At 40.7% G+C, this 14,770-nt stretch overlaps 1 pseudogene; it reads right to left on the reverse strand.

Moving 5' to 3' along the window:
* Positions 1-12,448: 12,448 nt before the first annotated feature.
* On the reverse strand, positions 12,449-12,557 carry LOC114886314 (annotated as a pseudogene).
* Between the last annotated feature and the right edge of the window lie 2,213 nt (positions 12,558-14,770).

The following is a 14,770-nucleotide window of genomic DNA, read 5'->3' on the forward strand; positions in this document are numbered from 1 at the left end:
GTTGGCAGAATTCAGTTATTTGTGGTTGTAGGACTGAGCCCCTCAGCTCCTAAATACTGCCCTTCTCCAGAGGCAACTTTGTTCACTTCCTTCCTTGACACTAGCAGGATCATCTCTCTGAGTTTCACTCTTTTCCCTTTACCTTTAGAATAGATTCAGATTTATGAAAAAAGTCACAAGATGACACAGAGAATTTCCATATATTCCACACCTACTTTCTCCTATAATTAATATCTTACATTAGTATAGTACCTTTATCATCATTAATGAACCAATATTGATACATTATTATTAACTAAAATCCATATTTTATTCAAATTTCCTCATGTGTTTCCTAATACCCTCTTCTGTTCCAGGATCCCATTCAGGATACGACACTCCATTTATAATTTGCGATGTACATTTACAAATAATCTTAAGTCTGGTTTCAAATAATACTACACTACTTCACAGGTCCTACAGGTGCCTCATAGCAGAGTATTCCCAATTCTTTGTTCCCATCCATTGTGATATTACTGTTAATTTCATGTATCCATGTGACATAGTCACCCAGTACACTGTTACCATTTTTGCTTTAAAAATGTTATATTTTAGATCAATTAAGAATTAGAAAAACAAAAGCTTTCATTTTACCTTCATTTGTTCTTCCTTTCTTTATGCACCTCCAAGTCTGATCCATATAATTTTCCTACTGCCTAAACAACTTCTTTTAACATTTATTATAGGAAAGGTGTTTTGGCAATGAAATCCCTTCAATTTTGTTTGTGTGAGAAGTCATTATTTCTCCTTTATTTTTAGAGAGTAATTTTGCTGGATACAGATTTCTAGGTTGATGATTTTTTTTCTTTCAACACTTTAAAGATTTCACTCCACTGTCTCATCTCTTGCATGGTTTCGGATGCAAAGTCCCCTGTAATTCTTATTGCTGTTCTTCTATAGGTAAAGTGTATTTTTCTTTTGGCTTCTTTTAAGATTTTTCTCTTTGTCTTTTTGCAGTTTGAATATGAATGTCTTAATATTTTTGTTTTTGTTTTCATTTATCCTCATTGGTATTCTCTGGACCTGTGGTTTGATGGTATTATTAATTTGGGAAAATTCTCAACCATTATTGCTTCAAATATTTCTTTTGTTTCACTCTCTCTTCTTATAGTATTTCAGTTATGTGTATGTTACACCTTTTGATGTTGTCCCACCGTTCTTGGATGCTCTATTTTTTTCCCTTTCTTTTTTTCTCTTTGTATACATTTCATTTTCGGATGTTTCTGTTAACTGTCTTCAAGCTCACTGATTCTTTCCTTGCCTGTGTCGAGTCTACTGATGAACCCGCTGGAAGAATCTTTCATTTCTATTCCTGTGTTTGATTTTTAGCATGATTTGATTGTTTCTTAGAATTTCTACCTGTTTACATTAGCCTTCTATTTTTTGAATGTTGTCTACTTTTTCCGTTAGCTCCCTTAATATATCAATCATAGTTATTTAAAATTCTCTGAAAGATAATCCTGACATCTGTGTCATATCTGAGTCTAGTTCTGATGATTGCTTTGTCTCTTCAGATGGTTTTTCTTGCCTTTCGCCCTACCTTATAATTATTGCTGAAAGCCAGATGGGTGGTATCAGGCAGTAGGAGCTGGGGTAAGCAGACTTTTAGTGTAAGGATTTATGTTAATCTGGCTAGAAGTTGGACTCTGTTTAATGTTTGCTGTAGCTACGGGTGCCAGAGGCTTCAACTTCATTAGTGTCCTTGTTTGTGTCTCTCTTCCTGACTTTGGGCTTCCTTAAGTACTCCTTCTCAGAGTCTGTGTCTTGTGGCTCTTTTAGCTGTGACCCACTAAGTTATTTTACTGCAACCCTGTTGATGTGGTGCTAAGGTATGAAGAAGGGGGAACAGTCTATAAACTTCCAATTGAATCTCAGTCTTTTGCTGGGCTTGTGGGTTTTTTTGTGTTTTGTTCTTTTTGCAGTACGCGGGCCTCTCACTGTTGTGGCCTCTCCCGTTGCGGAGCACAGGCTCCGGACGCGCAGGCTCAGCGGCCATGGCTCACGGGCCCAGCCGCTCTGTGGCATGTGGGATCTTCCTGGACCGGGGCACGAACCCGTGTCCCCTGCATCGGCAGGTGGACTCTCAACCAGTGCGCCACCAGGGAAGCCCTATGTGCAGATTTTTGTATATCAATTCTACCTCAGTAAAGCTTTAAAAAAAATCCAGATGCTGATTTTCTTCACTTTGGGATTTCATCTTGAAGTTTTGATTGGAGAAATTTCTCAGGAGCTCACTTTGAGGACACAGATAGCTAGCCAGAAAGAATTAAAAATAAAGAACTCTCTCCATCGACCAAGAAAATCTTGAATGTCAAGATGTCTAGGTCATCTGAGGCAATGCTCCCAGTGAGCACTTGCCTTGCATTTGGGGTGGTTGGGTTGATGGATATCTTCCTTCTAGAAATGTTGCCACCTCGACTTTAATGAACTAAAGCTTTAACGAACAAGGTCTTTTCACAGAGGTGTTGTGTCTCTTCAATTTAGTCTTGTTAAGTAAACCTTTTCCTTATTTTTTTCCCCAAACAAAAAAGTTAAAATAAAATACAACCAAAAAAATCCTACCCCTCCTTTTTTAATCTGGGGAAAGAAGTTCGGATAATTATAGATAGTTTCCTTTTTGTAATTATATAAATGTCATCCTTTGCTTGGACTGTCATTTTAGAGAACATTTTTATAGAAGATGTTTACATTCCTGCAACACATTTGGAACAAATGAAGCAGCCGTTCTGCAGGGAAATGGCATTGACAGTTGCCATGGGAACTGTGTGAAGTCACAGAAAGTAGATTATCTCATAATGCATTACCCAGTGTCAGAAACAGCAGCCTGACTGAGAACAAACTACCAATTAGTGAGCGACAATTCAGGGCCAGAGAATAGGAACAAAATAGAAGGCCACCTCAGAAAGGTCATGTTCAAGCTAATTTATTGGTTACTTTGTGCTACTCAAACCAATTATTCTGATTGCTTTCCACCCATATAAATCTATTTTAACTAGTTCAGACTTCTATATGAGGAAGATCCATAAAAATGGAATTTGACATTTTGGAGAAATGTTTAGGATTAAAAAAAATTCTTTTGCTCAGTTGGTGAGGTTTTTAAATTAATTTTTTAATCTTTTTATTCTGAAAGTCTTTGGGAGGCAATATGCTTAATGATTAAGGGTATAGGCCCTAGCATCAAACTGCTTGGGTGTAAATTTTGGCTTTGCCTCATTAGCTTTTTGGCCTCATAGAAATGGCTTCACTTCTCCAAGCCTCAGTTTCTTCATCTGTAAAATGGGAAAAATAATAGCTTTCGCTTCTGCAATAAAAATTTCCACCTCGTGGGCTTGCTTTGAGAATTAAATGAAGTAATCTGTACAAAAAGGCTCAGAACAAAGCCTGCTCTCACGTTAAGTGTCCAATATGTATTTAGCAGTGTTAGTCTGATGAAAATTCCCAGATTTTCTGGCAAAGAAGTTAGAAATTCAAAAAAGCTCATCCTGTGAGGGGAAAAAAAAAAAGAAAAGAAAATCTGTGTTTATTGCAAAGTTTAACTTGAACTAGCACCAAAATCACCTGTAAAGTTTCATCAAACTGTAGATTTTAAGGCCCTACCCTGGACCTGCTGAGTCAGTATATCTTGTTATGAGGCCCAGATATGTGCATTTTAAATGACTTTCTTAAGTGAGTCTGTTTCATTTTATCAAGACTAAGAATCACTTGTGCTCATTGGAATGCATTTTTCTAAATACCATTTTCTGAGTTGATCAGCACACGTGTGTGGGGTGGTGCCACGGTGATGAAAATGTTAACAAGCATCTCAGGGGATTCTAATGCAAGTCGTAGAAAAACTGCACTTGGACAAATGCTGCCCTTCAGAGCCTCTCCAGGTCCCTTCCCTCACTCACACCTCACCTCCCCACTTGGAAGGAGGGGCTCTTATAAAGTTACCAGCTGCTTATGAGGATGGAGAGTAGAGTTTCCTTGGAAGAAACAAAGAGGTGAATGGCCTCCTTCTTGTGGCAAGCTGCTAACTTCTTTGTCTCTCCTGTAACCCAAACTGCTTCCTTTTTGGGGGCTCTACTTCCCTTACCTCTAGCTCCCTCAGAAACCAGACTGGGGCCCTGGGCTGGAAGACTCTCATGCGTGTCTTAGGCCACTTCTGCTCTAGATAAGGAAAGAGACATTCCCTTTGTATTTGTTTTCCACATTTCCCCTAGTTACTGGAACTTAGAAGGTCTAGGAAGTTAGGAAGTGATGCGATGGTCTAACAACTGCCCACCCCCCTAAAAAAAAGCCCGATTTGTAGCACTTGTTAATTTCTGTAGTGTAACTGTTTCCACCATGGCTATTTTTAAGCTATCAAATGATGCAGATTTGAGAAGAGAGAATGCACAATTTGCTATTGTGAGCCATCCAAGGCAGCTCCAGTATGCTTCAGGGGCAAGACAGAGGTCCAGGCTGTGGACTTGGTGGAAATTACGACACAAAGGAATAAGCCACTTGGCTGGGTGTAGTCTTGGCCTTAAGCCAGAGGGACAAATGAGGGTCCAACTGCCTGATCTGTGGCCCAGCTTTGTTCCCCAGGGTAGAAGACCACACTGGCCTCAGAAGGGTTAATATGTTTCTTTGCAAGTGCCGACTTCAGTGAGGTGGTAGCTGCTGGCTGGAGTGCTGTGTGGAAAGGATTCTGAGGCTCTTATCTTGGTTTATTAGGAATGATTACTATGACAAGTTAGTGAGGCCTGAAATGAACACAGAAGAAGGGAGTGCAGTCACACGTGTTTGCCATCCATGCCATTAGGATTCCATTCGTTCATTTACTCATTCGTTCAAAAAATACTGAGTCCCTATTAAGTTCCAGGCACTGTTCTAGGCTGTGAGCAAATAAAGAACTTACATCTTAGTGGGAGAAAGAGAAAAAGATAATAAACAAATCCACCTGTGATATGTCAGTAGTGTACTGGGAAGAAAGCAAATAGGTTAAGGGCACAGAGAATGACAAGGTAGAGGAGGGTATTTGTGATCATGTGGTCAGGAACAGCATCTTGAGAAGGTGACATTTAAGCAGTGACCAGAAGGAGGTAAGGAGGTGAGAAACATAGTTTCTGCAGGAAGAGAGACCCCGGCAGAGGAAACAGTAAGTGCAAAGGCCCTGTGGTAAAAGCAGTGTGGGTTTGTCCAAAGCAAGGGGGCCATTGTGGTGGAAGCTCAGTGAGTAAGGAAGACAGGGGTGGGAAACTGGTGCCACATGCTGCCTGGGGGCAAGATCATGTTGAGGTTCGTAGGGTTGGGTCCAACACCTAATTAGTAACAAAATGAGAATTCCTTATCTGTATATTGTTCTGAAAACTAAATAGGTAATTTGCCAAGAATTCAAGGGTCTTATTCAAAATGTCTTTCTATGAGAAGCATGGATATATCTACTGGGAATTTCTCTAGCTCAGGGCCTGGCTCTGGAAGTAGGAAAAGACAATGAGAATACAGGTGTCTAAGAGGAGTAAAAAGTACTTGTACTGTCAAAGAAGATGGATTCCAATGATATTTCATTTTCAGGAAGGAAGGGAGCTTAACAACGACAAATAGCTTAACACGTTTTCAGGTTTGGGTATTTCCTATGCCAGGATGAAAACTCTGTGGTTATACATACACATAGAGGTTGGTTCAGTAGAAACATGTAAAGATTTTGGAGACTGAGAGGAGTGGGTTTCAAATCTATTTCTGCCATTTCCTTAATTTTCCTTCAGCAAGTATGTACCGAAGGCCTATTTTCTGCCAGGTCCTGTGTGAGGCATAGGGAGATATAAAGACGAGTGAGATACTTCCCTGTCCTCAAGGAGTTTACAGTCCTTTAAGAGCTGTGTGAGTGACCTAAGGCAAGATATTTAGCCCCATTGACTTCATAAGTAAAATGCAGGTAAAAATATCCAGCCCTGAAGGGTAGGGGGGATTAAATGAGATGACACAGAAAAACAGAATTTAACCAGTGTCTGGAGATGCCCGGTACACGTTTGTTTCTTTGCACATCTTTCATCCCTAGTTTCATTTAATATTGTGTGGAGGTTAGGGCCACTCACAGGATGTGTTATTCTGCCCAATCCTCTAATCTGGCCAAAATGAAAGTCAAGAGCAGCCTTGAAGGAAAAATGATTCACCAAAATGCACCATGATTTAGGGAGGTGAAACTACCCTGTCGGATACTATAATAGTAGATACATGTCATTATAAATTTTCTAAACCCATAGAATGTACAAAACCAAGAGTGAGCCCCAGTGTAACCTATGGGCTTTGGGTGGTCATGAGATGTGTCCGCATAGATTCATCAGTTGTAACAAAGGTACCATCCTGGTGAGTGATGTTGATAATGGGGGAGGCTATGCATGTGTTGGGGCATAGAGTACATGGGAAATCCATGTATCTTCCTCTTAATTTTGCTGTGAACCTAAAACTGCTCTAAAAATGTTGATTGAAAATGTACCATGTGGTTGGAGGGGTGAATTGGAGACTTTTTCTCATCTGATTTGCTTTATCTGAGTATAAATTCAGACACTTGACAACCATAAATTTTACTCTGAAACTCCATTCATACATCAGTTTGTTTAGGACTTGAAATGGATTTTCCAAAGAGAAGATGTTTTAAGTGGTTTTAGGGAAACCCACAAAGGCATATTCAATCCACATGTAATTTCAGCTAAATTATGAGTTCTGGAGTTTCCCTCCAACCTCAGGCTTCCATGCATGCTGAGTTCTCGGGGGGATATGTAGCTGAGTCAGGAAGGTAGGACTGGATAGCATGGGTGGAAACCCTCTCTGCAGTAACCAGAGAGGTTATCAGTAAACTGGTTATCAGTATAAAAACGTGCTAATAAACTAGATATTGCCTGCTTGTAAGCTTCAGACTTTCTTTTGTCTCTATTTTAAAGCAGACCCTTTACTTCCCCCTCATTGCTCAGTCACCCACCAGCTGATTGGATCCTGGAGAAGTAGAGGAGTTTTGGGGAGAGGGAACAGAGAAAGGAGGGGATGAAAAAAAATAGGAAAGCTACGTGTGTGTCGAAATTGAGTTATTTGTAGTGAGGTGGATGGACCTAGAGTCTGTCATACAGAGTGAAGTAAGTCAGAAAGAGAAAAACAAATACCATATGCTAACACATATATATATATGGAATCTAAAAAAAAAAAAGGTTCTGATGAACCTAGGGGCAGGACAGGAATAAAGACGCAGACATAGAGAATGGACTTGAGGACACGGGGAGGGGAAAGGGTAAGCTGGGACAAAGTGAGAGAGTGGCATTGACATATATACACTACCAAATGTAAAATAGATAGCTAGTGGGAAGCAGCCACATAGCACAGGGAGATCAGCTCGGTGCTTTGTGACCACCTAGAGGGGTGGGATAGGGAGAGTGGGAGGGAGACACAAGAGGGAGGGGATATGGGGATATACGTATGCATATAGCTGATTCACTTTGTTATACAGCAGAAACTAACACAACATTGGAAGGCAATTATACTCCAACGAAGATGTTAAAAAGAAAAAAAGATATGTGTGTGTCTGTGTGTGTGTACTTGCATTAACAAACATTAAGGAAAGCATTTTTTCTTTATTTCCATCTCCTCCATATATAGAGAGAAAATGTAGTGGGTGATGGAATTTTGTTTTGCACCTCCTCCTTCTAATACCACATGTGAAAGAGCAAATTTTAGGGTCGCCTGGTCCCTGTCTAGTGGAATCAGCAGATTTTCAGCTGTCTGTGTGCATGCATGCATTTAGACGCTCTGAGCATATAATTCAGAGAAGACCAATGTCTCTACTCTAAAGCCTTTATTTATTTATTTGCACGTGACATGTTTAATTCCAAGGTGCTGAAGGCATTTTGAAAACATTAAATGATGTGTTAATCCTCTCCATATCTCTATAAAGCAGTGAAAAAGTCTTACTATAAAACATTATGAACTAAATCTGAAAAACAGACTTAACAGGAATAGGAATAGTCAAGAGGGATGAGAAGAGAAAGATGATGCAGTAGGAAGAAGAAACCTCAATGAAAAGTCTTCTGCAGTTCCCAGCCAAGTAGGGAAACCTCTGTCAAATTTTCCCTGTAGCTGGGTCCCGAGCCAGCTGTCCCACATTGCATAAGGTGATTCTGTATGTTTGTTGCCAGTTTTGCTATTTATTATCTTAGTAGGTAGATAACCTTGAGTAAGGTACTTCCCTGCTTGAAAACTATATTTACATATCTGTAAAATGGGGATCACAAAAGAATCTCTGTTTACCTAAGAGATTTATGGAGAAGAAATCTTGTGATGTGTTATCTTTATAATCATCACCTTCACCGTCACCATCATTATCATCTATAATCGTTAAGCAAATCTCTCTCTTGGTCACTGCTGATAAGGGATTATTTTGCCTCAACCAAAACTGTGTCTGGAAATTCCCCATGGTAGATTCACTGCAGAAATGCCCCCAATTATCTACCCCTCCCTATTTCTGTGTCCTCAACAGTGACTTGTCAGGTCTCCCCATCTCTATTTCCTTACTTCTTGAATTTGGGCTGGTTGTGCAACTTGCTTTGGCTAATTAGATACAGAAGAACTGACATTGTTCCAGTTTTGTGCTCAGACCTCAAGTGGCCTCCCACACTTCTGTTTACTCCTGGAGCCTTGCCTTGCTACCATGAGAACCAAGCCAGGCTAGCATGCTTGATGGTGAGAGACACGTGGTCCAGGAGTCCTCACTGCCCAGCTGACAGTTGTCTCACTTGGTCAGTCCTCAGCTGATTGCCAGATGACCACAGACACAAGAGTGAGGTCAGCTGATACAGGCTATGCCTGGCCCAGATCAGCAGAACCACCCATCTCACCTGTAAATTTGTAAGCACTAAAACATGGTTGCTGTTTTAAGTTAGTATGTTTTGGGAATGGTTTGTTATGTAGCAATAGTAACTGCTACAGCTCTCTTTTCAGGTTTACCCTTCATTGGCTTTGCCAAAGTCTTTCTTTCCTAACTTGTAAAGATTAATTCATTCTATGAACTTATTTATTTATGGCTAACTCTGACCTGGGTCAATGAGGGGAAATGAATCAGTCAAAAAGTCCCAGTCATCAAAAGCATCAGTCCAGTTGGGTAGGTAAAGCTCTAATGGATGGTGAAAATTGTAAAGACCATAAGAGAATTATCAATAAAAGAAGGCATTCTGAGAAGAAAGAGACTATTTCTAGCCTGGGGTTGGGGCAAAATGGGAGAATTGGGGGAAGTCACATAAGGAAATTCCTCCAGTATGTCTAGAGTCATACCTGTCCTTCCATTTTTACTTTTCAATCTGACTTCTAGCCAGGTTGCAATAGCTTTTTCCAATTCCCTTTTCTAGTTTTGTCCCCACTCCAATCCATTCTTCTGTCAGATGATTTTTCTCTGAAATGCAAGTCTGGCTATGTTACTCCCCTACTTTAAATCCTTTGGTGCACATACATATGTCATCTGGAGGTGACTCTAAGAAGGGGGAAAAAGTGGGCTGAAGTTACAGGTGGAAGAGCAGGCTAGGGTGAGATGCTGACAACCTCTGAGTGAGCTGGAGCCTGCATGCTGGTACCTTCAGTGTCTATTCCAGGTCGGATTATCTAAATGCTGGTGAGTGTCTTCACTCTTCTGATTGTGCTGAGGTCTGGACCTTCAGCCATGGAATCTGTCAGAGCAAGGAGGAAGAGAACAGCGCACGGACTTCCTAATTCAGATCTCCTAGGGCTACGATTTAAGTTCGCTTTTGTTCCCTGGCAAACACTAAAGGACAGAGAGGCAAGAGTGGCCAGTAGCTACCGGTTGGGAAATAAGGGACACTGGCAGATGGATTTGCAAAGGACAAGCCACACCCAATTAATCAAGAGTAGGGAACAACCGGAGCTTAAGCACACACACACACACAAAATTTAAATCCTCTGTAAGCTGGCTTGGTAGGTTTGCTAATGGAATTTGTGCAGTGCCCCAGACGGAGGGTCAGAGAAGAAAGGGAGACGTGTCAAGATAATCTTTTCAACAGTTTTTTTGCCCCTTCATCTTTACCTTTCTGAACAATAAACTGATTTTTCAACCAGCCTAATTTGGGTAACATAATAAATAGTGCTTATGGTAGAAGGTGTTTAGGGGTTAAAAACACAGATTTATTTAGATATTAGGTGTACCTGGATTTAAGTAATTGATCCACTGTTTGCTTCCCATATAACCTTGGGCAAGTTACTTAATTTCCATTTGTGGGTGGCAGCCATAGAGTTGGGCAATGCATAGACCTCCTGGCTATTCCTGCTGCCTGGACTCTCATCCTCTCGTCTGAAAATGGGGACAGTTTTTTCCTCATGGGGATCTTGGGAGAGTTAAGCAGGTTACTGTGCCTAGATGGCTTAGCTTGGACGCTGACACAAAATAGGCATGCGATAACTATTGGTTATTAATATGGCTATGGGCGAGGGATTTTAAAGGCTTATTAAGTTTAATCCCCATAACCATCCTATGAGGCAGAACTTTCCCAAGTTCCCATAGCTAGTAATGGAAACATCTTGGATTTAATTTAAGCAGTTTAACTCTAGAGCCTGTGCTCTTAACTAGTGTACTTTGAATTACATGTGCATTTTTCTTCTTCTCTCTCTCCTTCACTGTCTATTATCCATCATAGTATCTATCTGCATATCATCGTCATCGCCACCATCATCTCTAATACTTGTCTGCCTTTCTCTATCAATCATCTCTCTTTCTACTGTCTGTTGACACACTCTGTGCACATATTTGTGTATGTATAGTTAGCCCAGTAATACGGAGAACAAAACAGAGGCTCAGCAAACCTAACAGACCCCAGATAACAGAGCTGACTTCCTAGTCTAGAACTGTCTGACTCCAAAACCTGTACTGGGATTTTTTTTTTTTTTAACTACATCAAGATTATGAATAAAGTAGCCAGCGAGTCTTTTTTAGTACAGTCATTTTAAACTTTACTGGGAAGAAAGGAAAAAATATCAGCTATCTCCCTCAGCTATTTGCTCCTAGCAAATAAGAAAGCATATTTTAATAAGAGATATTGGAGCTGACGTTTTGGAGATGGAGAGTACGTATTTTTAGGAATGAGGACGGTACACGTATCACTCACACACCGTCAAAGGCTTGGTAGCCTTCTTGTCTGGCTGTGCGGTTCTTCCAGGCACAAACACAAGTACTACTGTTTTCAAGACAACAAGCTAGCCTAGAGACAAGTGGCACCCAGGAAAAGTGAGACGTGCCTTGTACATTTGTATATAGAGACACTCTATGGCACTAACACAGTTCTCTGCAGTAACAGAGGAGAGTTGGCAGCGTACAGGGTCCAAAAGAGCGGGCAACCCTCAAATCATAACTTTTGAACTTTGGAACGCATGAATTCACTGGGATAATTTTGCATCTGATTAACTTTCCTAATTAGGCTTGCCGTAACCCAGCATGACCTGTTTAGCCTCTATCCCAGAATGTATAAATCCCTCTTCAGATGTTCCCAGTAATTGGGGAGATGACCCCTGGTTGGCACCCTTTCCCACCTTTGTGTCAGTTGATCCGACTCATTGCCTTTCTCCTGAAAGCTACCTGCTTCACTACACCCCGCTACTCTCGACAGATGACCTTATTCTAACCCCACCAAGAAAATGGAGACATGCTGCCATGATTTCTCTCAACTTCCCTCACATCCATCTCTGAAAAAGAATATATAAGCAAACACATGTCAGCGCTTTCCTGGAAGCTCCCAATTTCAATAATTCTGTTTTGTTCTTCCAGTAAACTTCAGAAATAACTGGAAATGGCAATATTTTTGAATCCGAAGTAAATCTCTCTAGACTGCCTCTATTTGACCCCAAGTGACCCAAACTGCTCTGGTTCAGATATTTGGTTAAAAAAATATGAGCACTTGCCCCAGTTTATTCCTTTTCTTCCTGCTCAGAGGAAGAAGTGGTCCCCACTCCTTTCCAAATAAATCCTCCTCACGTGTCCTGGATCCAGTTCCCTTCTAGGAGGCAATGCTATTGCTTTTTCCCCCTCTACTTTCAAGCTCTTCTTTTTTACTGGTTTCTTCCGGTAACCTTCAAACATACTGTGAAATTTGAGCAAAATACATACCAAAATAAAAGCAAAGACAAAACAAGCCGAAAACTTCCTGGAACTCAACCTTGCCCTCAAGCTGCTCCCTGATTTCTTCTTCTCCTCAATTACTATGACCTTTATCTTTCCCTCATTACCCATCCTGCAGCAGTCTTGTTCTTGCTGTGGCTCTCTTTCCATTGAAAGCACACTTTGTAAGGAGGCCGATAACCTCCATCAAAACACCTTTTCACACTGTATTGCTATATTTCGATGTCTATTTTCTCCCGCTGGCCTGTTCTTTGAGATCCAGGAGACTTAACTAATTCTGTGTTCTAGCATTCAACACACGGCCTAGCACATTGTAACTTCTCAACTAACATTTATATTAAACTGCTAAGAGCAGATACTACACTTGGTCTTAGCCAAAAGGCTGAGAAGCAATCAACTAACATTTATAGAGTGAATGAGCTCTGCCCAATCCAATGGATCCTTTTCACTGCCACTCTAGCCGTCTTCTCAGATGCCTTTGGTGCCGCTCACTGGCCATTATCCTTCTTGAAATTCTCTCACCCTCTGGATTCTAGAATGCAACTTCTCTTTTCCTATTCTCACCTCAACCTGCTCCTGGAAGGAAAGGATAGGGTATTGTTCTTTCTTGTATCCCCAGTGTCTTACACGGGGGTCACAATAAATTGACCGGATTGGAATGGGTGAATTACACTGGATATGTAAGAATTTTCTGTACTCTGTTTTCATTCCAAGGAAGGTATTACCTAAATAGATTTTTTTTTAATAAAGTTATTTATTTATTTACTTATTTATTTTTGGCTGCGTTGGGTCTCCGTTGCAGCGTGCGGGCTTTCTCTAGTTGCGGTGAGCGGGGGCTACTCTTTGTTGCGGTGCGCGGGCTTCTCATTGCGGTGGCTTCTCTAGTTGCAGAGAACGGGTTCTAGGCTCATGGGCTTCAGTAGTTGTAGCATGTGGGCTTCAGTAGTTGTGGCTCGCGGGCTCTAGAGTGCAGGCTCAGTAGTTGTGGCGCATGGGCTTAGTTACTCCGCGGCATGTGGGATCTTCCCGGACCAGGGCTGGAACCCATGTCCCCTGCATTGGCAGGTGGATTCTTAACCACTGTGCCACCAGGGAAGTCCCCCTAAATAGCTTTTTGATTCTGAGAAATCTCAGATCTCTCTAGTATGTGGTAGCTTGAACTCTGCCTTATTTATATCCATGGATCATAAGACTTCTACTGCAAATAAGTATGGAATACTATACTCTTTGTATTTAACCTTAACATTTTTTTTTTTGGAAATAAGTAGCCTAGAGAAGTTTTAAATCTAATTTCAACTAAGAAATCTGATGGAAGGTCAAGTATGCCTGATCTCTTTTGCAAGAAGAAGCAATAAACGTGGCCAATGCTACCTGTAAGATGAGTGGTTAATATTAAGTTAAAAGCTAGATTTATGGCCCCAAAGACTATGGGATAGATTGATTACAAAAGCTGCCTCAATTATTTAATGCCTCCTGTAACCTTGCCCTTTGCAATGTGGTTTTTCAGGGACATACGTCCACCCCCCTTGAATCCTGACTGGCTTTATGACCTTCTTTATCCAACTGAATGTGGTGGCAGTGACTGTGTTCCAATTTCCAATTTCAGGGTAGGGCTCAAGAGGTCTGGCAGATTTCTACTTAACCTCTTAGAACTCCAGTATCTCCATGTGAACAAAGCTGGGCTAGCCCATTGGAGAAGGAGAGATCACGTGAGGCAGATATGAATCACTGCAGTGGAGACCACTCTAACTAGCCAGCCCCCAGATGACTGACTAGCTGACTATAGACATATGAACTAGCCCAGAAAGATCAGCCCAGCAGCACCACCCAGGGGACCCACAGATTTATGAGCTAAATAAATGATTGCCACTGTAAGATACTCTATTTTGGGATGGTTAGCATATCCAGACAAAGGAAAGGACTGAGTCAAAAATGTCTGATTGGTGTGTCTGACTATCTTAATGATGCAATGACAATTGTCTGACTGAGCTAATTAATTGGTTGTCTTGATTGATTTTTTTAAAAAACGGCTTTATTGAGAGGTAATTTATACACCATACAATTCATCTATTTAAAGTGTATAATGTTTTTTTCTAGTGTATTCAGAATTGTATAATCATCACCAAATCAATTTTAGAATTTTTTTTATAGCCCTGCAAAGAAACCCTGTACCTACTAGCAATCATTCCCAACTTCCCATAACTCCCTCCCCCCATCCCTAGGCAACCACTAACCTACTTCTATCTGTATAGATTTGACTGTTATGGAAATATCGTATAAATGACATCATACAATATGTGATCTTTTGTGACTTGTCACTTAGCATAATGTTTTCAAGGCTCCTCCATGCTATAGCACCTGTCAGCACTTCATTTCTTTTTATTACCAAATAATATTTCATTATATGGATATACCACTTTTATTCCATCTATCTATTCATCATTTGATGGATATTTGGATTGTTTCTACTTTTTGGCTATTATAATTAGCACTGCTGTGACCATTTGCATACAGTTTCTGTACGGACATATGCTTTCATTTCCTTTGTGTATGTAACTAGGAGTGGATTTGTTTGGTCATATTTTAACTCTATGTTTAATCTTTTGA

This window comes from Monodon monoceros, unplaced genomic scaffold (assembly GCF_005190385.1).
Source record: "Monodon monoceros isolate NGI ecotype Baffin Bay Population unplaced genomic scaffold, NGI_Narwhal_1 Super_Scaffold_6, whole genome shotgun sequence".
Taxonomy (NCBI): domain Eukaryota; kingdom Metazoa; phylum Chordata; class Mammalia; order Artiodactyla; family Monodontidae; genus Monodon; species Monodon monoceros.